At 38.2% G+C, this 24,565-nt stretch overlaps 2 protein-coding genes across 4 annotated transcripts in view; one reads left to right on the forward strand and one right to left on the reverse strand.

The window, feature by feature from the left end:
- The window catches only part of tud (tudor domain containing protein), a 99,351-nt gene extending 86,358 nt beyond the window's left edge, over nt 1-12,993 (reverse strand). For 2 of the 3 annotated variants that reach the window (XM_067773977.1, XM_067773974.1), the window contains exon 1: nt 12,417-12,993. The gene's annotated coding sequence lies outside the window, so the exon portion shown is untranslated. Of the gene's footprint in view, nt 1-12,412 lie in introns of all 3 variants that reach the window. The other variant, XM_067773976.1, reaches the window with a different exon arrangement.
- Nucleotides 1-24,565, forward strand: part of LOC137244667 (uncharacterized) — a 588,428-nt gene that overhangs the window by 102,330 nt on the left and 461,533 nt on the right. The window lies entirely within an intron of this gene.

Below are 24,565 nucleotides of genomic sequence, written 5' to 3' on the forward strand. Positions count from 1 at the left end.
AGCCGTAACAAAATCCTCAAATCCCTTGCTGGCAGTACCTGGGGAAAAGATAAAGAAGCGCTCATGACTACATACAAAGCAATTAGCCAGCCGATTACGTGCTACGCGTCACCCATATGGTCGCCAAGCCTAAAAATTACCCACTGGAAGAAGCTACAGGCCTGCCAAAATACTGCTCTCAGAATTGCCACGGGCTGTCTTCTTATGTCCCCAGAACACCATCTACATAATGAGGCGAGAATACTCCCCATCAGGGAAAGAAACGAGATGCTGACCAAACAGTTCCTGTTGAATACCCAGAAACCTGGGCATCCCAACAGACATCTGATTGACGAGCCAGCACCGCCTAGGGGCTTAAGGAGTCATCTCCGTAAGCATTTTGAGGAAATACGGCATCTGAGAACACAGCCGTATGAAGCGAAAAAACACAAGCAGGTCCTTGGTGAACTCCACAAACAGGCGTCGGACCTTTATGCCGGGAATTGCCCGGTGAACCCAGTACTCAAAGTAAAGTATCCAAAACTTGCGGAAGAGGAACGCATACTCCCCAGGGAAACGCGTGTCACTCTGGCTCAACTTCGTTCTGGATACTGTAACAGGTTAAACTCTTACCTATCCAGAATCAACCCCGACATACAAAATGTATGCCCCGCTTGCAATGTGTCCCCACATGACACCAACCATCTCTTTAATTGTAATGTGGAACCAACGCCCCTATGGTCCACCCCTGTTGAAACAGCAAGTTTCCTTGGACTCCCGTTAGAGGATATTGATGACAGTTTGTGATCGGTCGCGTCTGTTAGGTGGGGCGAAGCACTGCTACAACAACAACAACTTGCACGAATTAACGAAAAAATTATGTTAAATTTCACTAATTTACTTATAAAATATCAACACAAATATTGCAAAAAATTTCTGTCCAAATGAAAACATATGAAAGTGAACAGTGTTGCCAGCTCAGCAGGTAATAAAAAAAGGTTTTGTTTGATATGTAAAACATCTATATTTAGAAGAAATTTCTATAATAAAATTATGTTTTTATGGGGAAATGATTGCTAGCTTATCATAAATCGAATAATAAGTCGAAAAAATGTGTTATTGACAAAATACTTTAATTTTATTTTTTTTTTTTTTTCAAAAAAGGCTTAATTAAACATAGACAGTAATTCTGCGTAGAACACCCTTAGCCGATCCAACACACGGTTATACCACACACCAGGACTTGGCATGGCGTAGCCCAGGGTTATTTTTTATAAGCGCGGCCGAAGGCCGCCTATGCAGAAAGGTGTTCTACGCAGAATTACTGTGCATGGCGCAGCCGGTGTTGGATCGACTAAGGGTGTTCTACGCAGATGACTTGAGAAAAGTAAGAGTAATTTTTTGTTCAGTTAATTTCTATTATTGCTCATCTGGCAGCACTCTTCACCATCAGGTGTTTTTCTTCAACATCGAATCAAGTGATTAGAGTGTATTTTCTGTATATTTATTAGCTAATTGCATATGTATTAGAAAAATTGGACACATTTTTTTCTCCTATTCGTGAATATCAAATTGTATTAATCCATTGAAAAGCAAAACAGAATGTGATTAAAAGATTGTAAATGTGCGAGAACAATATGAACAAGACGAACCAGCTTTTCGGACATAACTTTTAAACGGGTAAAAAAAGTTAACTTCCGCTTTCCGATTCTTGATCTAGACGTGAATACGCGTCTTCTGATACCTCACTCAAAAAAAGGCCCTATTTTAGGGTGGAGCCCCTAAACTGCACAATTACCCAAATGTATGATTGTCATATTAGCTATCATCCGGTGGCAAAATCCTGAGCCAGATAAATAATTTTGCATGTAAATGCAACAACAACGATTTGAGCCAGATAAATCCAGAAAGAAGTCTGGTTCAATTTGTGAGCCAGATAATTTGTTAATTACTTCTTTTTAGGTTGGCAACGCGGCCTTTAATATACCTACTTTTTCAAAAATAGATGTCGCTGCTTAGCCTTTCGCCGTATGAGTTAAATGAAAAACAGCAGCGACATCTGCCTATCACATAGCGGCGACATCTGCTTATCACATTTCACGTGTGCGAAAATTTCACATCTGCTTCTCAAGTCTCTAAATGATCCAGAGCATTCCCGTGAGAATTGAGCGTGAGCCGGAGCTGTAAAACTCACTGAAAGCCGGCAATTGTTACATATAAATAGTCGCCGTGTGCATGGCGGAACGATACAAGGTTGCAGCATGGGACAGCTGATTATAAACTTTTTTTTTTGATTTGATACATGAACTTCCGGCGCAGTACGATTTTGACATTTGTCCATCGAATTTACATGGAAATTTCATTTGTTTGTAGGTATGCTGCCACCTTGTATCGTTCCGCCATGGCCGTGTGTAAATATGATACATTGTGAATGAGTTATCATTCACCATGATATGATACGCAACTCTAAAAGAGAAGTTGACGATAATCAGCAATAGTCATCAATAGTTGAACCATTGTAAATTTTACCAAGTAGCGCAACTAACAGCTGATCGGTGAAAATTCGCACATTCACACGCACAGTTCTCGACTCAGTTTCAAAAAAAAAACTTTAGATTATTTAATTCAAATTTTAAAGTGATATAATCCTTAAAAATTTATGTATACAGAATATATATGGCGTTTTTGTTGTTATTAAAAAAATAGTTTTATTTATGGTAGTAGTGCAGTTTACGGTACCCACCCTAAAGTTGGGCCAAGATTTTCGAGTGAGGTATCAAAAGACGCGTATTAATCTCGAGAACAATAATCCGAAGGCGGAAAAGAAAAATTGTATGTCTGTCCGGAGATATTTGTAGTTGAAGTTGGCGACTTTAATGTGGTTGTTGTTGTGCTTATACCTACAAAAAAAATAGTGCATCACCGTGGCGGTAGCCACACCCGGACTTGGCATGGGGTAGCCCAGGGTTATTTTTGATAAGCGCGGCCGAAGGCCGCCAACGCAGAAAGGTGTTCTGCGGAAAAATAATATGGATCCCACCCCCGGTTTCGGAGGGACCCGCGGTCTTTTTTCGGTTTTTCGTTAATAGGGGGACTCATGTAACCGTATAAATGCCTTATAAAGTGTGTAAACGTATAAATTTATCTAGTTTACGCACGAGCTGTCAAATTTTGTATGAAAAATCATTTACACAATTTGTATAAATTTACGCGCACATTTCATTGTGTAAACGCGGTAAACTCAAAGGAATGCAACCTTGCAGACATTACAGACGGCATTTTCATCAAAAATCTCCAACATCAGCAAGTAAAGGCGTTTTAGTTTTGATTTTTCACTTAATCTCGGTATTTTTTAATTTGTATAACAATCAAAAAAATTTGTTTGGAAATAATACAGCTGAAAAACAATCAAGTTTATCAAGAGTATTACTAGGTGCGTTCATATAACCGCGTGTGTAAATGGATATAATTTTACACCTTATAAGTTTATATGCTATCATGAGTCCCCCTAATATCTTTGGAACGGGTAAACAAAGTTAACTTCCGCTTTCGGATTCTTGATCCAGACGTGAATACGCGTCTTTTGATACCTCACTCGAAAATTTTGGCCCAAATTTCGGTGGGTACCGTAAACTGCACTATTACCTTATTTATATTAAAGCTTTTATCATTTTTTTTTTTAACTTTGAAAAATCTCCGAACACCATTCCTTCATTATATGACATTCGACTGCCTAGTCCACTGCCTTCCACTCTATTCGAACATAACCTCTACTTAAGCTGCCAAACTATATAGTAAACAATGAGTTGAACTATGGCCCTATGGCAGCAACACAATTTTTTGTGTGTAAACGGCGACTTTACAACCTGAATAATATCAATTATTTTCATCCCAATTCTAAACGAAAATTCCGTGCGAGTTTTTTCCCTTCTCCCATTCCTCGTATTCTAAATAAAAATTCCTTGTGAGTTTTTTCACTTCTCCCTTTCCTCCTATTCTGAACACTGTTCGAAAAAGAGGAAACCGGTTATGGGAGAAAAGTAGGTATTCAGACCAATTCTAAATATTCTCGCGGAATTTTGTTCTCGCGGATTTTTTTATTCCCGCGGAAAAATTCCTCCAATTCTGTTCTCCTAGGGAGAACAATAATTGGGGAATAGGAATTTCGAATTTTCGAAGTCAGCTGTTTTGTCAATTGAAATTTCGTTGCACATTTCTTATTTTGTTTAAAAAATTGAAAAGTTTAATTATTGTTGCAAATTAAGAAATAAAATATAAACATTGCACAGTATTTATTGCATTTCATGTAGTATTCACTGAAATGAGTAATGAATTGGTGCCACAGCAACATCAACAGCGGAACATAAGAAGAAGACGGCCGCATAACACAAATCTGCCGGAGTTGCTTGCTTTCATTCAGCAAAGCAATTTTCTGGCGGCCAAGTTGAGTTGAATTCGTCCTTCATCATATGCCAAAATCTATTTAAGCCTTATTAAAAAATCCTTGCGCAATTTCTGGATGGCTGCATCAAATTTGTATACCAAGAGCTCTACCGTTGCTTATGATATACTTTTCAACTTAAAATAAAGAATATTGTGGTTGTAGTTGTTGTTGTATTAGAAGTGAGAATATTGTGGTGGAATATAAATACATCTTTTAGCACAAATTTGTACAAATAAGTGTTCTTTCTTAAAATAACCAATTTCCTTTAACTATTTTGATGCATTCCCTTTAATTTAACAAGTGAAAAAACTCCTATGAAATGGCAGAGAAATCTCCCTCTCCCTCACATTCATAATCAGCCCAATTCTAAACGAAATTTCCGTGCGAGTTTTTTCCCTTCTCCCATTCCTCGTATTCTAAATAAAAATTCCTTGTGAGTTTTTTCACTTCTCCCTTTCCTCCTATTCTGAACAATGTTCGAAAAAGCGGAAACCGGTTATGGGAGAAAAGTAGGTATTCAGACCAATTCTAAATATTCTCGCGGAATTTTGTTCTCGCGGATTTTTTTATTCCCGCGGAAAAATTCCTCCAATTCTGTTCTCCTAGGGAGAACAATAATTGGGGAATAGGAATTTCGAATTTTCGAAGTCAGCTGTTTCGTCAATTGAAATTTCGTTGCACATTTCTTATTTTGTTAAAAAAATTGAAAAGTTTAATTATTGTTGCAAATTTGTTGGAAATTAAGAAATAAAATAAAACATTGCACAGTATTTATTGCATTTCATGTGGTATTCACTGAAATGAGTAATGAGTTGGTGCCACAGCAACATCAACAGCGGAACATAAGAAGAAGACGGCCGCATAACACAAATCTGCCGGAGTTGCCTGCTTTCATTCAGCAAAGCAATTTTCTGGCGGCCAAGTTTAGTTGAATTCGTCCTTCATCATATGCCAAAATCTATTTAAGCCTTATTAAAAAATCCTTGCGCAATTTCTGGATGGCTGCATCAAATTTGTATACCAAGAGCTCTACCGTTGCTTATGATATACTTTTCAACTTAAAATAAAGAATATTGTGGTTGTAGTTGTTGTTGTATTAGAAGTGAGAATATTGTGGTAGAATATAAATACATCTTTTAGCACAAATTTGTACAAATAAGTGTTCTTTCTTAAAATAACCAATTTCCTTTAACTATTTTGATGCATTCCCTTTAATTTAACAAGTGAAAAAACTTCTATGAAATGGCAGAGAAATCTCCCTCTCCCTCACATTCATAATACCTACTTTTCTCCCATAACCGGTTTCCGCTTTTTCGAACATTGTTTAGAATAGGAAGAAAGGGAGAAGTGAAAAAACTCACAAGGAATTTTTATTTAGAATACGAGGAATGAGAGAAGGGAGAAAACTCGCACGGAATTTTCGTTTAGAATTGGGCTGATTATGAATGTGAGGGAGAGGGAGATTTCTCTACCATTTCATAGGAGTTTTTTCACTAGTTAAATTAAAGGGAATGCATCAAAATAGTTAAAGGAAATTGGTTCTTTTAAGAAAGAACACTTATTTGTACAAACTTGTGCTAAAATATGTATTTACATTCTACCCCAATATTCTCAATGTTAATACAACAACAACAACAACCACAATATTTATTTCAAGTCGAAAAGTATATCATAAGCAACGGTAGAGCTCTTGGTATACATATTTGATGCAGCCATCCAGAAATTGTGCAAGGATTTTTTAATAAGGCTTAAATAGATTTTGGCATATGAAGAAGTAGGAATTCAACTCAACTTGGCCGCCAGAAAATTGCTTTGCTGAACGAAAGCAGGCAACTCCGGCAGATTTGTGTTATGCGGCCGTCTTCTTCTTATGTTCCGCTGTTGATGTTGCTGTGGCACCAATTCATTACTAATTTCAGTGAATACCACATGAAATGCAATTAATACTGTGCATTGTTTATATTTTATTTCTTAATTTCCAACAAATTTGCAACAATAATTAAACTTTTCAATCTTTTAAACAAAATAAGAAATGTGCAACGAAATTTCAATTGACAAAACAGCTGACTTCGAAAATTCGAAATTCCTGTTCCCCAATTATTGTTCTCCCTAGGAGAACAGAATTGGAGGAATTTTTCCGCGGGAATAAAAAAATCCGCGAGAACAAAATTCCGCGAGAATATTTAGAATTGGTCTGAATACCTACTTTTCTCCCATAACCGGTTTCCGCTTTTTCGAACATTGTTCAGAATAGGAGGAAAGGGAGAAGTGAAAAAACTCACAAGGAATTTTTATTTAGAATACGAGGAATGGGAGAAGGGAGAAAACTCTCACGGAATTTTCGTTAAGAATTGGGCTGAATACCTACTTTTCTCCCATAACCGGTTTCCGCTTTTTCGAACATTGTTCAGAATAGGAGGAAAGGGAGAAGTGAAAAAACTCACAAGGAATTTTTATTTAGAATAACAGGAATGGGAGAAGGGAGAAAACTCGCACGGAATTTTCGTTTAGAATTGGGCTGAATATTCTTTATTTTAAGTCGAAAAGTATATCATAAGCAACGGAAGAGCTCTTTGTATATTTGATGCAACCATCCAGAAATTGCGCAAGGATTTTTAAGAAGGCTTAAATAGATTTTGGCATATGGCGAAAGGCGAACTCAACTCGACGTGGCCGCCAGAAAATTGCTTTGCAGAATGAAAGCAGGCAACTCCGGCGGATTTGTGTTATCCCGCCGTCTTCTTCCTATGCTCCTCTGTTGATGTTGCTGTGGCACTAATTCATTACTCATTTCAGTGAATACCACATGAAATGCAATAATGTGCATTGTTTATACCTTATTTCTTAATTTCAAACAAATTCGCAACAATAATTAAACTTTTCAGTTTTTTAAACAAAATAAGAAATGCGCAACGAAATTTCAATTGACAAAACAGCTGACTTCGAAAATTCGAAATTCCTATTCCCCAATTATTCTTCTCCCTAGGAGAAAAGAATTGGAGGAATTTTTCCGCGGGAATACAAAAATCCGCGAGAACAAAATTCCACGAGAATATTTAGAATTGGTCTGTTTAACTTTTTAATAAAGCCCGGTATCCATATCATAAGAAAACGGTGGAGAATTTTTTTATTTCCCCCCTGTAAGTGAACGTTTTTAGATGTTCTTGTATACTTCTTGTTTAAATTTCTTTTGCAAATATCAATTCACAGACTCAAAATGTTTAGCTTCTAAATTCAGATTCGCAAAACGCGTCTTTTGGCACCCTCCCGATATGTATTTAGAACAGCGGTCGACTGCAAAACGCGTCCAAATTATCGGGAGAGATGTCGGAAGACGCGTCTCGACCTCATTATTAATAATCCGAAGGCGAAAAATACACATTTTGACTTTGGATAGTTTGCAGTTGATTTTGGCATACTTCTTTTGGTTGTTGTACACAGGAAAAAATTTTGTGTACAAAGGGATTTGCACGATTTTGGAGCGCGGCCACGATTGGTGGAGCGCGGCCAAAGGCCGCCAACGCAAAAAGGTGTTCTGCACATAAATAAGGATTCCACCCTCGGCTTCGGAGGATACCGGGATCATTTTTCCGTTTTTTGTTAATATCTTTTGAACGACTAAAATGAGGCCAAGATGCGTCTTTTGATACGTCTCCCGATATTTTTGGACGCTTATTAGCAGCTGTTGTTGTAGCTGTGCTTTTTTGCAGTCGACCTTATTTTTAAATTATTGCCCGCCAGAGCCTTAGAATTTATATGATTTAATCCTTATTGTATCAAGGGTAAAAGTACAAAGCAGGGATTGACTTCTAATACGCGTCCAAAAACGATGAACCAAAAAATGATGCGGTCCCTCCGAAAAAAGGGAGGGATCCATAGTATGTTGTTGTTGTTGTGTTAACAGTGCTTCGCCCCATTCAATGGGCACGACCACCCACAACTTGTCATCAAAGTCCTTAAGGGGAGTCCAAGGAAACTGGCTGTTCCAACAGGGGCGGGCCATAGAGAGATTGGTGTTATAGGCGTAGGTTCCACATTTGACAATACAATTAAAGCGATGGTTGGTGTCATGTGCTATTCTGAGGGAAGTATTTTGGCAGGCCTGTATATTCTTCCAGTGAGTAGTCTTTAGGCTTGGTGACCATATCGGGGACATGTAGCATGCAATCGGCCGGACAATTGCTTTGTAAGTGGTGATGAGCGTTTCTTTATCTTTACCCCAAGTGCTGCCGGCAAGAGACTTGAGGATTTTATTACGGCTCTGGAATTTCGGTACAATTGCAGTTGCATGCTCTCCAAAACGTAGATCCTGATCGAACGTCACAGCCAAGATATTAGGGTGTAAGACAGTCGGTAGCGCGGTGCCATCGAGGTGGATGTTCAATATGGTCGACATTAAGCGCGTCCATGTTCTAAATATGGTAGCCGATGATTTGGTCGGTGCAATGTCAGGTTTCGCGAGGAGAAGAAACTGGGGAGATCAGGGAGATAGCTGTTTATTTTGTTACAAAGCTCATCGATCTGTGGGCCTGTAAATTGCGGTTTAAATCAAAACCCCCACCATAGAACAGTACTCGTAGCGCTAGACCTATCAAAAGCTTTTGATACGGTCAACCACGGCTCGTTACTGCAAGACCTGGAAGGGTCTACCCTTCCCCCATGTCTTAAAAGGTGGACCGCAAATTATCTGGGTGGTCGGCAGGCATCGGTGCTATTTAGAAACGAAACATCAAAGCCAAGGAGAATTAAACAAGGGGTGCCACAGGGTGGTGTCCTATCCCCACTTTTGTTTAATTTCTACATATCTAAACTACCTTCACCACCGGAAGGAGTCACAATCGTTTCCTACGCCGATGACTGCACAGTAATGGCCACAGGCCCAGGCCCACAGATCGATGAGCTATGCAATAAAATAAACGGCTACCTCCCTGATCTCTCCAGTTTTTTCGCCTCGCGAAACCTGGCATTATCACCGACTAAATCTTCCGCGACCTTATTTACAACATGGACGTCCCAAATGTCGACCATTTTGAACATCCACGTCGATGGCTCTACGCTACCGACTGCCCTACACCCCAAAATCTTGGGTGTGACGTTTGATCAGGATCTACATTTTGGTGAGCACGCAGCCGCAATTGTTCCGAGAATTCAGAGCCGTAACAAAATCCTCAAATCCCTTGCTGGCAGTACCTGGGGAAAAGATAAAGAAACGCTCATGACTACATACAAAGCAATTAGCCAGCCGATTACGTGCTACGCGTCACCCATATGGTCGCCAAGCCTAAAAATTACCCACTGGAAGAAGCTACAGGCCTGCCAAAATACTGCTCTCAGAATTGCCACGGGCTGTCTTCTTATGTCCCCAGAACACCATCTACATAATGAGGCGAGAATACTCCCCATCAGGGAAAGAAACGAGATGCTGACCAAACAGTTCCTGTTGAATACCCAGAAACCTGGGCATCCCAACAGACATCTGATTGACGAGCCAGCACCGCCTGGGGGCTTAAGGAGTCATCTCCGTAAGCATTTTGAGGAAATACGGCATCTGAGAACACAGCCGTATGAAGCGAAAAAACACAAGCAGGTCCTTGGTGAACTCCACAAACAGGCGTCGGACCTTTATGCCGGGAATTGCCCGGTGAACCCAGTACTCAAAGTAAAGTATCCAAAACTTGCGGAAGAGGAACGCATACTCCCCAGGGAAACGCGTGTCACTCTGGCTCAACTTCGTTCTGGATACTGTAACAGGTTAAACTCTTACCTATCCAGAATCAACCCCGACATACAAAATGTATGCCCCGCTTGCAATGTGTCCCCACATGACACCAACCATCTCTTTAATTGTAATGTGGAACCAACGCCTCTAACACCCCTTTCCCTATGGTCCACCCCTGTTGAAACAGCAAGTTTCCTTGGACTCCCGTTAGAGGATATTGATGACAGTTTGTGATCGGTCGCGTCTGTTAGGTGGGGCGAAGCACTGCTACAACAACAACAACAACAACATCTGTGGGCCTGGGCCTGTGACCATTATCCTACAGTCATCGGCGTAGGAAACGGTAGTAACACCTTCTGGTGGTGAAGGTAGCTTTGATACGTAGAAGTTAAACAGAAGTGGGGAGAGGACACCACCTTCTTTAATACTCCATGGTTTGGATGTTACGTTGCTGAATTGCACCGATGCTTGCCTACCAGACAGATAACTTGCGGTCCACCTTTTGAGACTTGGAGGTAGGGGAGACCCTTCCAGGTCTTGCAGTAAAGTGTCATGGATGACCGTATCAAAAGCTTTAGCAGATCCGGTACGTTCCAGTAACAAGCACCATAAAGGTACTAGCCCGACCATCTCGGGAACGATTTGGCCATACCGCCCTCCCACCCCTAGATCCATCAGTAGTTCGGGGTCGCCAGAGCCTCGGCTGGTAATGAAACAGGATTCGCCACGGGTAGGTTAGGTTGCAAATTGCGTTGGAGGAGCTATATATTGCGCTGGCAACCCCTTGAGAGGGTTGCGCTACACAACCCCTTGAATCAATTTGATATTTTAGTCGCCTCTTATGACGGCGGTGTGACACCTCTCAGTTGAAAAGGTTGGCCGCATCCCTTGATTGTGGCAATACAAGTCTGAAATTACAGAAGGTTTGTAGAAAGTGATTGAAATTTGAGCGACAGGCATACCAGCCGCGGGTATATTCTAAGCCCCCTAACCTGCTGGGCGATGGATACTTTATCGTTGCGTTGAGTTGGATTGGACAGGGATATGACGTTTGACCACAATTTACCAACGCCCTCAGTTCTTTAGATGCTCCTCCCATTTGGTACCTTTGTGTGCATCTACCAGCCGCATAATATCCAAGTTGAGACTCCTAATATGGGGTATCTAGGGTCAAGATTTCTCGCCAGGTCACGTTCTCTTGCTAAGTTTGCAGCTCCAGCCGGGAAATGCGGTATTATTTCAGGTATTCTACCGGCCGGAGTAAAGCGTGCAGAAGCTGAAGCGATTGACCGTGCAGAACCCACGCTCGCCTTGCAGGACATCATTCGGAATTGGGAGAGCAGAAAAAAATTGACTTGTGAAGGTTGTGTAGCCTTCCCAGTTAGCTTTTTTTTTTTAAATTAATAAAATTCCGCTTTTCAGAGCTGATGACATTGGCCGGTCGCTGTATTGAAAGGAGTATGGCAGGTGGTCAGATGCTAAAGTAAGCATCGGCTTCAACGCAGTTCAATGTATTTTTTTGCAGAACACTTCTGCCTTAGCGGCCTTCAGACGCGCTTATAAAAAATAAAAATTGGAATATAAAATCGGGCGATTAAAACACATTGAGTCGTTTTTTATTTATACATATTTTGAAGTCTGGTAGCACCATATTTGCTCAATTCACTGCGTTTTCTCACATTTTTGGCAACTTTAATATGAAATTGCGACTATAAGCATCCTGTGGTTGGGGAGCTGTTTTTAGGATCGGGAATCAACGCCCCACCCCGTCCCCAACCATCAACCGCTTCCTCTTGGACCCTTAATGTATAGTCTACCTACGGCTATACCTTGTAATTGTTTTGCAACGTATCTATAAGAAATGTGTTAGCTGAAAGCTTCCATTTTTTACTGCATACCTGAAAAATTTTGGGTAATAGTCTAGTTGAGGGGTCGACTGCTAATAGGCTACCAAAAATATCGAGAGAGATGTCAAACGACGCGTTTTGACATCAGTATTAATAATCCGAAGGCGGAAAATAAAAAGTTTAACGCGTTCAAAAGATATTCAAAAACCGAAAAAAGACCCGGGGGTGCCTCCGAAACCGAGGGTCGGATCCATAGTATTTTTGCGCAGAACACCTTTCTGCGTTGGCGGCCTTCGGTCAAGGCCGGTTCAGTTGATGTCAAGACGCGTCATTTGACACCTCTCTCGATATTTTTGGTAGCGTATTAGCAGTCGACCCCTCAACTAGACTATTACCGAATTTTGATTTCATTTGTCTGTCAACTTACTTATTCACAATGCAAACAATCCAATCAACTGATGCAATTGCTCCCTCTCGTAGCTTCTTCTTCTGTAGAGCTTATTTGTAGATTTTTCCATTTACTTTTTTGCGTCTCCTTTATCTTTCTTTTGTTATCTATCAGTAAAAAGTCATCTCATCAAGTGGGTTGTAGAAGTGATTAATTTCACCTACAAAAACGTTTTTATGCAATTACAATTGAAGTACTAATTTTATTGCAATATTTCCTTTTGTACGAGATATTTTAGTAGTCAGTTAAATTGGTTGCCTATGGCCACTTTTGCAGTCTATAAGTTTTATATTTCTTTTTTTTTTGTATGGGCACGTAATGGCAATGTCCATGACGAAGACCGCATTGACGCACTCAAGCGCTATTAAACCGATTATGCACAACACTTTATTCTAAATAACGTTATGTTCTTTATATTGCTAGTAACTTTTAAATGGTAATATAAATAATTTTTGCACTTTTCGAAAAGCTTTTGGAAGAAAACACAAATGTAAAACAAAAGAAATATGCACCTGCGCTTCTCACACACGTCTAGCTGCGAACATAGTGTACAAGTACAAGTGTGTTGACTTATCTGTCAAGCATTCTGACAGGCACTCGCTGGATTCGGAATGACAGCGAATTCAAAATGGATACCATTACCGAGTGCGCCGAATGATTGAAAAATTGAAAAAGTCGATACGATTGGTAGTCAAAAATGTTGTCGTTGAGACCAAAAATGCGACTCTAGACCTGAGATTTGCATCAGGTGAGCGAGGCTGTTTGTAGTTTTGACGTTTATCGCTTAGTGAACACACTTGTATAGGTACACTATGGCTGCGAATCACAAAATCATAGATTAGATTGATACGAATCTTTTGCTTCATAGTGTACCTATACCAAGTGTGTTCACTAAGCGATAAACGTCAAAACTACAAACAGCCTCGCTCACCTGATGGAAATCTCAGGTCTAGAGTCGCATTTTTGGTCTCAACGACAACATTTTTGACTACCAATCGTATCGACTTTTTCAATTTTTCAATCATTCGGAGCATTCGGTAATGGTATCCATTTTGAATTCGCTGTCATTCCGAATCCAGCGAGTGCCTGTCAGAATGCTTGACAGATAAGTCAACACACTTGTACTTGTACACTATGTTTTGCTTACGCTCTCATATTTTCGCTCTCACGAGGGATTTATCTTCTAGTTGTTGCTGGCAACAATCACAGATAAATCCCTCGCGCCAGCTGAAGCGGGTGCCAGAACAAAAAATTTGCCAGCCAAAACGAAAAACGTGCCATAAATTTTGGTAAACTTTAGTTTGACCTACAACTGTAGAATAGCGTTCAAAAATTATGGGAAAAAGGATAAAAATACTTGTTTTGGTGTAAGTATTATTAATTCGAAGGCGGAGGGTAAATATTATTTCCCATTCAAAAGTTATCACTAAAAATAGGTTTTGTAAATATGAACTCCCGATGCAACCAGTCCATTTTGATCACAGAACGTGGAACGCCAGACATGCAGGATAAGCCCTATCCATCAAATAATGTTAACTATTATATCATAGGTCCGATTTACTGAAATTTCAAAAGAATAGATGGTTTTCACTGCGAGTTAAATGCGTTACAATATTTGACTAATTAATTTAATCGAAATGTAAATTTTACTTAGATTTGTTTATATTTAACTCTAACTAGTCGTATAATTGTGAAATAACTTTAAGGAAATAAATATTTTACGACTATCATATTATTAAATGATTGAAACTATAATCGCCGAAATGTATGTCAAAAATCCCCATTTTCAGATCTATTCAATTTTGTTTGGAGTGGCATTTATAATATATGATAAATGTTATAAAAAATGTGCATTTTGACAGCGCTCTCTCGAAACAAAGAGTTGCAAATCCATTCATCTATGGACAAAATGGACTGCCAGCTAGAGTTGTGAAACTTTTTATCGGTTCTATCGGGAACAATGTCGATTAAATTTGATAAACTTATGGGCGCATACCCTTCAAAAAACGCGAGTATTCTATAAATAATGTAAGGAATACTCCTTTGGGAGTATAGGACTGCGTCAAATCTAATCTGTATTCATACAAAAAATGTGCTCCAATTAACATTGCGATGTCCTAGGAGAGGAGTAGGTGATCCCACTCTCGCTTTGTTTTTGAGTATTCCATAGAGTACATACGTGAGAGTACTTTCCAAAGTACTTCACAGAGGATCATATGCCAAAGTACTAAAGAGGAATTGTGTCGGAAAGAATTATCGAAGTGAATTTAATTTAAAATGAAAGTAAATGACGAGGGACAATACAACTTTTATATTTTATACTACGAATATTCTTATGTTATTTAGCATTTGCGTGAATAAAGAAACTAATATTTCTCTATACATACTATAGTATGTATACATAAAACCAGTGCGCTGTGGCATTTTATCAGTGTTGCCAAAGTAATATTTTATTATTAGTTATTTGCATGCGATATTTTACTTTTGGGAACTCTGTTCGATCGTCATCGTGTCGTGATCACTGTCGTTAAAAAACGAGCAATGATCGGCTGATGGTGGTCCGCAAACGCATTGCAAAGGAGTATTGTTAGAGTACTCCAACATGAAGAAAATGGACACGTAATCCAACAATTTTTGCAGGGTAGTCATAGTCAAAATTAAATAGCTTTTTTATAGATAGCTCATAGAAAATTATGTCAAAAAGCTGTAACTAAATTTAAAACCTATTTTATTTTGACTATGACTATGCGCCATTGCGTTTCCTTTTCTGGAAAAAAATTTTACCCTTATGTTGCCCTCTTTAATTTTAACTTTAGAACCAGATCACCTGGCGCTATGAAAAATGTCTCCATTTGTAGATAAAAAGGCCCCTCAGTGGACAAATTTTTGGGCATTAAATTTATCGAAAGATATGCATGTTTTAAATTTCGTTTGCATCATTTTAAGATAGTCAATTATCTTTAAGCAATCGGGTTTCGAGAAGTTATAGTAGACAGTTCTATCTTACAATGTTGCATAAGCCAACCATTGTGAATGATAACTAAGTGTGATATCTTCTGCATAGACGTCAAAATTCCAAAGTGATTGGATCACCTGATTTGTATTTGACTATCGCTGTCTCATTCTGTATCTCTCTCTATCACCCGCTGAAGATAGGCGCCGCCATATTGAACACCCTGTCAAAACGCTTAAAAGTAGCCATATTGAACAACCTGTCATGCATTTGACAGATAAGATATCACACTTAGTTATCATTCACAATGATGCCAACTACAGATTGATTGTGAATGGGCACAAATCACAGTTTTAAGATTGCGAATTCACGAGTTCAAAATTGCTTCGTTCTACGCATTTACGTCACACTCAAGGCGAATCCATACCAGGTGGTGGCAAAGCGAATTCAACCAATTCGCCGTGCAAAAGAATGTCAAGTCAAAAGGAAATTTTCATTGATTTCGATTAATTGACATATTGTTGTACAAGGCTTTGTATGGAAAATTATCAAGAGGAAGCAATCAGCTGTTGGGATAACACCACCTCTACTGAATTCGCCTTGGTCACACTTGACTGCTTGAGCAAATGAAAGAAAGAGAGAAAAAACAAGAGCTAAAGTAAAATGACGTTAAATTGCCCATAAAAAACAGCTGATCTTTTGTTTACATGCGAAATGCGCAATCTTCTATGTGTGATTTGTGGTGAATGCGGAAATGAATACCCAACAAGCTTTTGAATTTAAGATCGACGCATTGGGCTTATCGCCAGAAGAATCAGTAGTTGTGATTTTTTGCAAGCAACTTTTAAAAGAATAATCAAGGGGTTTAGAACGAATTTACACCTGCCTTAATCAACAAAAAATTGTTAATAGATAGTCAACATGTTAACATATGACTGAGGACTAGATTTCTCGTTTATTTTGTGCTTCCGATTTGAGATTAAACCCTAGAGGTTGAACTTTTTCAATTATATGACATATGACTGAGGACTAGATTTCTTGTTTATTTTGTGCTTCCGATTTGAGATTACACCCTAGAGGTTGAACTTTTTCAATTAAGAAATTCGCATTTCTAAAACTTGATCATAATTATAGAAGGGAAAAACTTATGTGGGAAATCTAGTTATATAATTAAAGCACCGTCACATAAGCGGGTTTTCATATAGATGCGTTTAACTCAATCTTATGCATTATGTGTAGACTGCACGTATTTTTATGGAGAATGACAAATTGATCGACACTGGCGCCATCTGACATGAAAAAGTAGCCAACTTACAACTTTTGTTGCAAGCAAAGCATATGAAGAAGAATTTGACATTTGTTTGGCTAAGGGTGCGTTCACACTTTGCAAGTGAAATTATTTCTCCCACTCGTTGGTAAGTTTTCTAACATTTTTCACAGTTAAAAACTGTAATTTAGCAAATGAATATGACACAAAATATGCTGGCAAGCATATTTCTTGTACAGTGAGAATGTTTCTAACCGTAGCCGTGTTTTTTACATGTGTATACGTTATCTTATCTTCGGTTAGAAAATGCTTAGGAGACCCATCTAGCAGCAGTGGTTAAATAACTAAGTACAGCACAGGGTGCACCGAAAAGCGAAGAACAACCCTCTGAGTATAATGCGGATTGAAATTTAGTAGTACTAATTTTACGCGCGGCAATTTCAGCAGTAGCTATGGTTTGACGCTTAGCACTCCATATAAAGTTTAAGCGTAAACGTCTATAGATGTAAAAAAAAAAACACAGTTAGTTATTCGCAAAATTTTGTATGTGAATGGGCAAGGCGAAATAAACTTTAATTGCTGAAGTTTCGTCATGTTCAAAAACGCAACATCTTGCGTTATTTGGGGCGATGTTACTGGCATGCATAACATTGCGTTGAACGCATCTGTATGAAAAACTTGATTGTGTTTCCGCCATTAATAAAATGGTTTCTGCAACCTTTGATGCCTTTTATATAAACTCAAATGAACAAATAGACGAGACTCGTATAGAGGCCATAGAAAGAAGAAAATTGAGAGATCCTTCCAATCTTCTTGAAATGAACTCTACACAGTAAGTACTTGATATACTGAAAGTGAAAAAAATTTAATAAAAAAATAGATTTCAGAAGATGTCTTAACAGAGGTAGAAGGCAGTTTGCGCGCATAAAAATAGGTCATCCATCGGAAATATTTTGAAGGTTTGTGCTACTTTAAGATTTCTTGCCCAGCGTGTTGCAACAGAGTGTTGGGAATAAGGTGTAGCGGCAGCATGTGGGTTAATGCGATGGTAAGGATGTTCAAACATTTACGTATGTATCTGTGTGCATATACCAGCATAGCTACGTTTACATGTGTTAGTAAACACTTGGATAGATGTTCGAACATGTATCTGTTAGTATGCGTGAAGTTAGTTCGTGAAAGTTTATATCTGTCGTTTCCCGCCAAAATAGGATTGTATTGTCACAGATATTAGCATCACTAAATTATCCCATCACTAAATTATCCCATCACTAAGGCGATGCTAATGCGGCAATTACCCACCGACGTGTGCCGTACGTACGGCCGTTTGTCGTACGAAGCACGTTTGACCGAACTCTCAAGCCCGTAGGAATCATTGTGTGCGTCTGTGTACATGTACATAACATATTTGTGTGTGTATTGTTTACAGATAAGCACTGTTGCCATTGACCATTTTGCATGCATGTTTATGGAAACATCAACTTTTTCCAATTTAATTTTTGATGTTGTAAAAGGCTGGAATTAATATTAATTAAATATAAATAGATTACATATTTCTAATCTGCACTTTTACATAATTATTTCGAATTATTTTCACAATTTTTCAAACTTTAATTAGGTGTTTTTGTAAAAGACTGCAAACGGTCAAAAATTAGCGCACAAAAGTTTACTGGGCAACCCTGTCTAGTGAGAGAGCGATCAGCTGACACGTTCTTACGGAAAAAATCAAAATTGTTTTGATTTCTACGTTCCGGGCTACGTACGTACGGGCGTTGCACGTCGGTGAGTTTTCGTTTACATTGCACACTCATAAGATAGGTCGTGTCAGCTGACACGTTTTTTCTACGTACGTTCGTGAGTAACCACGGCTTAAGGCCATGCCAAGCAGTATTTACGTTAATAATTAAATCAAGTATACACATATATAAGGCAGCCCAGAGAGATGTCACACACAGATGCATTTACTTATATGCCTATGTGCGCGCGAGAGACCGTAAACTACAAACATTCACATCAATATTTCAATCTTTATGTATCTACATAAACGAATAAATAATTGCGTCTACACATATGTACGTATACGAGCAGCGGAGCGGCAATGCACAAACACATGCATATATCTTATCTGAATTGTCACAAGAGAGAGCAATAATTTGTGCACGTAGTTGTGGCTGGCGATTTTGTAGCCGAAACAACTAGTAAGTTCTGGAAATCGAAGAGCCTAGAAGTATGCAGCGTAAACTATAAAAGCGGGTCAAGCGAGTAAAGGCTCCATTACCGATACTTAGCATAGACTTGACTCTGATTACTCAAAACTTAACTTGACTTAGAAGTCTGTTGAATTTTGATTTTCTATGTAAGTTCTAAGTGACGTTTACATTTTGAGATGCCATTTGTTTGTTTCCATTTCATTTTGACATTTTGTCATACAAATTGACATTTATTTAAAAATAAATTTCAACGCTGATTATGATGCCAGATTTTATGCGCCAAGTGGAGTATAATCGTGGCTAAGTTGCCAAGTTTACGCCAAGTCAAGTCAAGTCTATGCTAAGTATCAGTAATGGGGGCTTAAGAAGTAATTCAGTTTGAGTTGAGCAATCAATCAGTTATTGATTAAGCACGCGATCTGGCGGCCAATAGTAGAGTTCAATTTGAATTATCAATCAGTTTGGTTATTAAGCCAGCGAGTAGCAAAGTATAAGTGTCATTGTGAAGTACTATAATAAAGGCCATTTTTTTCATTATTCAATATTGGAGTTATTTATTCAACAGTTTAGTGATTCGAACTTAGCAGAGGATTGCAAATAAGAGGATTTGCAAGTAAATTCGTTACAGTATGTATTGGTGTCTTCCGTTCTTGAGTGAAAGTGGTGAGAAAGAAAGGCTTTTGATTTATGGGGTACGACCGCCAAACGATTGCAGAGAATGTCTCAAAAGAAAAGTTGACTTAAGTGAGTGCGGAAGCAAGTTTTAATTGTATATACTTTTTTGCGAAAAAAAAAGTTCGCGATTTTTTTTTTCATAAAACCGTGCTAACGGGTAATTTAGGGGAATCCCAAGGATGAACCGGGATCTCATACCCTGCTTGACAACAGCCCCAGGTGAGTCCAGTGAAACTCCTTTCCCCAGTCCAGGGTGCATGTGGACTAATAGTGAAAATAAATTAAAAAAAAAAATGTTAAAAGTGGAAATTAATTTAAATAAAACTACATACCTACAATCAATAAAATTTAGTGAAATAAATGAAATTATATACAAAGATAAAATTAAGTAAAAAAATTAGATAAAATAATGAAAGTTAAAAATAAAATAAAATTAAAATAAGTTAAATAAAATAATAAAATAAAATTACATATAAAACTAATTAAAATAACTAAAATTACATACATAAATAAATAAAGCCAGATATTTAATAAAAATCTATTGGATAAAATCAAGTAAAATTAATAAAACCAAATGAATAAATAAAATGACATAAATAGGTAAAATGAAATAAGTAGATAAAAGTCACTAAATAAAATAAGGTCACATGCACCCTAATGTGTCTTCCTCTGCCGCCATGACCCCTGTCCCTAATATTCTTCCCCTCTACACATCTAGATTGCTGTGCAAAAATTTAAGCTGTCCACCATCACCAGCCACAAACGCAAAAATAAAGCGGGGTAGTATTTAAGTTAAAGGAACTTGCACCACCAGCCACCAATACAATCCGAAATACACAAAGCGGGGTAGTATTTCATATAGAGGAAAGGGAAGCATACAGACGGTGCCAGGCTAGACGTCAAGGGAGTAAAGGGGCATCTGAGCGCTCCTGTCCTGGCACCGCGATCATTAAATTGGAGCTGCAGATACAATCACTAATTGGAGGAGAAAAACAGTCAAGGAGAGAGCCTAAAAGGGGAACATAATTATCCGTGCGCCGCTGCCGGAATTTATATTGTTTTCAGTTGAATTTGTTTGAACTCATTAGGGATCATTATTTTTTTTTTGTTAATTTTTAATCAGTAGACTACGATATTGTTTAATTTGAATTTTTAGTTTATTTTCGTTAAGGTTTAATTTAACTCAATTCTAATTATTTTCCGATTTGCTTGTGAGTTTTTTTTCCATTTGCGATGAATTTATTTTTGAAATTTTTATAACTTTATAATTATAAGCATTTCTACCTTCATATTCATTCCAGTTTCTTACTTCTTCTCATTTTTCTCTATCCTTTCAAAATCCCACTTGTTACCCATCTACCTATTATTTCCTTAACTTATTTTCCCACACCCACACATTCGCACATTTAACCTTTTTCTCGCGTACCGCTTCTCCTCTAAAATACCTAATTTTTAAGCATTCTGTTTCTACATGAGTTTTCCACTTTTTGCGTTCACTTTTTTGCATTTAATTTAAAGATTACCAATTTCGGTTCCATCTTCCTAACACTTTTATCTCTTTGCCTTTTTGTACGTGTTGCGTTTTGTTGTTTCTAATAAGCGCATTCTTCTGCTATTTTTCACTTCTAGCTTTTGCGTTACGTTTTCTTTTTGCGCTTATATATTTTTTTTGCAAGGCTATTCGATTTTTTTGTTTACCCTCAGTTTCATTTTTTTCACATATTAGTTAAATTTCCGATTTCAAGTTATATTTAGTGTCGCACTATTGAATTATCTTTCACGCGCATACATTCTTTGATCCGGGCCGCAACCGCATGCCCGAATAAATTTATTATCTTTCATTATCACCTCTTCCACCGATCGACTTTCCAGCATAGGTTTGTAGGTAGATGTATATGTACGTTCTTTGCAGCCACGCTCTCTCTTCGACGCAGGCGCCTCCGTCGCGGGATTGATCGGTTATGCGGCAGTTACCCACCGACGTGTGCCGTACGTACGGACGTTTGTCGTACGAAGCACGTTTGACCGAACTCTCAAGCCCGTAGGAATCAATGTGTGCATCCGTGTACATGTACATAACATATTTGTGTGTGTATTTTTTACAGACAAGCACTGTTGCCATTGACCATTTTGCATGCATGCTTATGGAAACATCAACTTTTTCCAATTTAATTTTTGATGTTGTAAAAGGCTGGAATTAATATTAAATAAATATAAATATTAAATAAATATAAATCTGGACTTTTACATAATTATTTCGAATTATTTTCACAATTTTTCAAACTTTAATTAGGTGTTTTTGCATAAAACTGCAAACGGTCAAAAATTAGCGCACAAAAGTTTACTAGGCAGCTCTGTCTAGTTAGAGAGCGATCAGCTGACACGTTCCTACGGAAAAAATCAAAATTGTTTTGATTTCTACGTTCCGGGCTACGTACGTACGTGCGTTGCACGTCGGTGAGTTTTCGTTTACATTGCACACTCATAAGATAGGTCGTGTCAGCTGACACGTTTTTGGTACGTACGTTCGTGAGTAACTGCCGCATAAGTGCTATGCGGCATTAAGCCGTGGTTACTCACGAACGTACGTACCAAAAACGTGTCAGCTGACACGACCTATCTTATGAGTGTGCAATGTAAACGAAAACTCAACGACGTACAACGCCCGCACGTACGTAGCCCGGAACGTAGAAATCAAAACAATTTTGATTTTTTCCGTAAGAACGTGTCAGCTGATCGCTCTCTCACTAGACAGAGTTGCCTAGTAAACTTTTGTGCGCTAATTTTTGACCGTTTGCAATTTTATGCAAAAACACCTAATTAAAGTTTGAAAAATTCTGAAAATAATTCGAAATAATTATGTAAAAGTGCTGATTATAAATATGCAATCTATTTATACTTATTTAATATGTATTCCGGCCTTTTACAATATCAAAAATTAAATTGGAAAAAGTTGATGTTTCCATAAGCATACATGCAAAATGGTCAATGGCAACAGTGCTTATCTGTAAACAATACACACACAAATATGTTATGTACATGTACACAGACGCACACATTGATTCATACGGGCTTGAGAGTTCGGTCAAACGTGTTTCGTACGACAAACGTCCGTACGTACGGCACACGTCGGTGGGTAACTGCATAGTGTACCTATACCAAGTGTGTTCACTAAGCGATAAACGTCAAAACTACAAACAGCCTCGCTCACCTGATGGAAATCTCAGGTCTAGAGTCGCATTTTTGGTCTCAACGACAACATTTTTGACTACCAATCGTATCGATTTTTTCAATTTTTCAATCATTCGGCGCACTCGGTAATGGTATCCATTTTGAATTCGCTGTCATTCCGAATCCAGCGAGTGCCTGTCAGAATGCTTGACAGATAAGTCAACACACTTGTACTTGTACACTATGGGTAACTGCCGCACTAGAGTTATAAGTTATTAACTACCTACATAAATAGTTTAAATCAGGCATGCTTAACCAACGAAACGATATCATTTCGTTACGATAATCAACGTTAATAAACGAAACGAAGTCATTTCGTTTCGTTTATTAACGTTAAGATCGTCAAATTAACGAAATGATTTCGTTTCGTTTTCTGCCATATCAAAACGAAATCAAATCGTTTATGTTGATTATTTATTTCAAACTATGCTGGCAAAGCTGATTGATGGCGGAGTCATTAAAGGTGAAAGCATTATCCAAGCTGATTGCAACTTTTCTCATGAATTTTGACAGTACGAACATTTCTCAGAGTATTTTTGACATTACCACCAACGAATTACACAAACAAATTACATAGAGTTTATGTGTGTATGTGCGCTCGTTGTTGCCACCTTACGGCTTCATCATGGCTGTAGCATTGCCAGCACAATTCAAACATAAAGTATCACGTTTCTGTTAACGTTTTTAACGCTAACGAAAGCTTTTCGTTTCGGTTAAAAACGAGAGACAATTTATCTTGATAATTTCTTTATCGATAATATTTCGAAGTGTTTCAACGGAAACGGTGGAAATTTTTTGATAAACGATTAGCTTAACGTTAAGGTGCATCCCTGGTTTAAATACAAACATACGTATATATCAAATTGTAAACAAACCTGCGGGAAGCCAGCAGAGGCTAAGGAGTTATTGGGATACAGTGGCGGTCCGATAACGACAGTCTTATTAGCATTTAGTAATTTTCAATTTTAATTTTTGTACGCTAGAGTTTCATATTTTTATTCGGTAATTTTCAAGTTCAGTTTTGGTGCACTGTCCAATTTTCCTTTTTTACGTAAAACCCTTTTCATTTTTGATTTTCCATTGGGTTTTTTTAATTTTTTGTTTTTCATTCTCAATTCTGCCAGCAAACAAACTGATCGTTCTGACTTTCGATGTCTTGATTTTTTTGAATTACGTAACGTGCTTCTCGCGGCAATTTTACAACCCAGCTTCCACTTCCTTTTCTCTATTATCTTCAATTTAGCAACCTTACCTTCATCATTTATATTTTTTTATTATACATATAATTAGATAGAATTAGTTTCAAACCATTACCCTTAAGGAAAATTCGATATCAGGGAAGTTTTGAATTGTTGTGATCATTATTTTAGTATAACTAGTTAATAAAGAGTTTTATAACGTTTTACGAAGAAATTCCAACTATCGTGTTCATTAGTTAAATGGGTTGAGCCTATCTCAGAATGAGCAGCTAAATACTTTAAATTGGTGTGGGTGTTAAACGAGCGCAATGTAGGGGACGTGGGTGTGAGGCGACTGTGACAGACTAGATAGACTAGGGACATGGGACCGTAACGTACAGACAAATGTCAGGCAAAGGGGGCGTTGCTAAAGTTTCGGAGTCAGTGCAACGCCCAATGCTGCGTCAAGGTTTTACGCAGAAGGGGAGGGATGACTCCACCTGACACGGACAGACCTTTTCTTGCAGCTTTTCTTTCGTAGATTTCAGGCATGAACCCCTCTTTTTGCTTGTATAACTGTAGGTAATGCGAGTGAGCAAAAACTCACCCCTCCC

The sequence above is a fragment of the Eurosta solidaginis genome, chromosome 3 (genome assembly GCF_040869045.1).
Source record: "Eurosta solidaginis isolate ZX-2024a chromosome 3, ASM4086904v1, whole genome shotgun sequence".
In the NCBI taxonomy this organism is placed as follows: Eukaryota; Metazoa; Arthropoda; class Insecta; order Diptera; family Tephritidae; genus Eurosta; species Eurosta solidaginis.